General features: G+C 43.4%; 1 long non-coding RNA gene across 1 annotated transcript; it reads right to left on the reverse strand.

Annotated features, from left to right (window-relative positions):
• Positions 1-316: 316 nt before the first annotated feature.
• Positions 317-1,407, reverse strand: LOC123484900. Its single transcript, XR_006658775.1, has 4 exons — positions 1,261-1,407; positions 1,110-1,160; positions 939-1,010; positions 317-349 (listed from the first exon to the last, which is right to left on the reverse strand). It is a non-coding gene; the product is annotated as an uncharacterized LOC123484900 (long non-coding RNA).
• Positions 1,408-2,215: the final 808 nt, after the last annotated feature.

A 2,215-nucleotide genomic window follows, 5' to 3' on the forward strand; every position in this document is an offset into this window, starting at 1 on the left:
TTGCCTGTCCTTTCCGGATTCTTTACCCTGTCCAGGTGTTCCTGTAAGGCCTTCTCATTCCTCAGCCTGCGCTGCTCTTCTTTAGACAGCACCTCCTCCTCCTTTCTCTTTCCCTCTATCTCTTTGGCCTAGTCTTTATCTCTCCTATCCTTCTGACAAGGCCAAATTCTCTCCTCTTCTGCCATCCTCTCAAATTTGTCCATAAGGAGCTCTGCCTCTGTCTTTGGCGCTGTTACTTTGTCATTCCCATCTTTCTTTTGGACACTCTCACTTTTATTACTCACTTTGACCTGCAAGACCTGGGGGACCTTGGCGACACCTTGACTGCTCGTGGAAAACACAGAGAATTCTGAGAGAGAGAGAGAGAGAGAGAGAGAGAGAGAGAAGAGAGAGAGAGAGAGAGAGAGAGAGAGAGAGAGAGAGAGAGAGAGAGAGATCTTGATTCAACATCATCACATAAAAACAAAATTGGGTGGAAAGAAGGGTGATTCAACCAGAAAACTCCACTGATATCAGACAGCTAAATGCGTCGTTAGATTCTTTTTTTGCCCTTCTGCGTCACTTTCTACACAGAAGACATCCGCTAAACATAGAAATCAAGCTGTTTATTTGTCTCTCTGTGACTGACGATAACTTCGACAGGAAGTTGACTACAAATACAAAGTTGCCAATATCTTTGCAATTCAACAAGCGAAGGATAAAAATATGCTTCAACTGAAAACCGAGATGACTGCATTAGAAAATAAATCCAGTAGGCTGTATAGGCCTATGTTTCAATCATATTGAAATCAATTTCATGTTCAGTCAATTTACTTCTATTTGTAGGCTACACTGTCTGTAATTTTTGACATCTTCGGCCATTATAAAAACGATACATCGTTAAAACACTAGTAAGCTTAAGTTCCATCGCTATCAGGAAACCGGGCCCTGGTCTTTACCTTTGCACTTTGCTGGCTGGTCCTTCTGAGGGTTCAGAGTCTTTGACTCAGTTGCAGTAACCATGGAGACATCTGACAAGACAAAGGAAAATGGAGGATGTTAATACCACACTCCATGTGTGCAGTTGTATAACACTTTCAATGTACAAAAGAACTGTAAACTATGATGACCTTTGCACTGGGTCTGTTTGACCTCAGCACCAGCTGAGAAGATGGAGGAATCTGGGAGAGAGGGAGTTGGGAAACAGACAGTATAAGTTAAGGTGTTGAAGCTAACCTCACATATCACACTTTATTCTCTGTCTATTCCCTCTCCTTTTACCTTTGACCTCCAGCTCTCTCATTTGTTTCTCCATGTGTGTCATATTTTCTTCTGCACTTAGTCTCTTTTCTTTCAGGAGCTCTCTCCTGTCTCCTTCCCTTGCTTCCTTCACACACTTATTTTCATCTTCCTTTCTCTCTTCCCCGTCTCTTCTTTTAACTATCGCTCAGGGTCTCCGTTAGCCTGGCTTGCTTTTTCAGCATCTGTTGTTCTTCTCCCATCTTTCTCTTTGCTTCTTCCACCTTTCTCTTTGCTTCTTCCACCTTTCTCTTTGCTTCTTCCACCGTTCTCTTTGCTTCTTCCATCATTCTCTTTGCTTCTTCCACCTTTCTCTTTGCTTCTTCCATCTTTCTCTTTGCTTCTTCCACCTTTCTATTTGCTTCTTCCACCTTTCTCTTTGCCTTCCTCTCTGCTTTCATCCATGCATCTTCCTTTCGGTTTTCTTCTTCCTTCCAGTAAAACTCTTTCCATTCCTCCACTCTCTTCTTTTCAGATATCTCCCACTTGTCTCTCTCCTCCTGTCTTTTCTTCTGGAGCGCCATCTGTTTCTCTACCTTTTGCCTCTCAGATTTCTCCATTAACCTCCTCCTTTCCTCCTCCATCTCTCTCTCCCTTTCCCTCATTCTAATATCCATCAACAGCAACTCTTCATCCTTCATCTGATTTATTTTTGCATGCTCCTTCTTCTCCTCCCTCTTCATCCTCTCAAGTCTGTCCCTCTCCACTTCCTTCAACACCATCTCTCTATTCATCTCCAGAGACTGTCTCTCTATCCATCTCATCTCCCCCCATACAGGCCAATTGCTTCAGCAGGCCCACCTCCTTCCTTAGCAGGCCCACCTCAACATGCAAGTCGCCCTGACCAATACTGTGCACTTCCAATACGAATGAGCTCTAAAAGAGAGTTCCTAAATGTTAGCAACCTACAGGATGCTGCTAATGGAAAACAAATCCT

Source organism: Coregonus clupeaformis, unplaced genomic scaffold, assembly GCF_020615455.1.
Source record: "Coregonus clupeaformis isolate EN_2021a unplaced genomic scaffold, ASM2061545v1 scaf0489, whole genome shotgun sequence".
Lineage (NCBI taxonomy): Eukaryota > Metazoa > Chordata > Actinopteri > Salmoniformes > Salmonidae > Coregonus > Coregonus clupeaformis.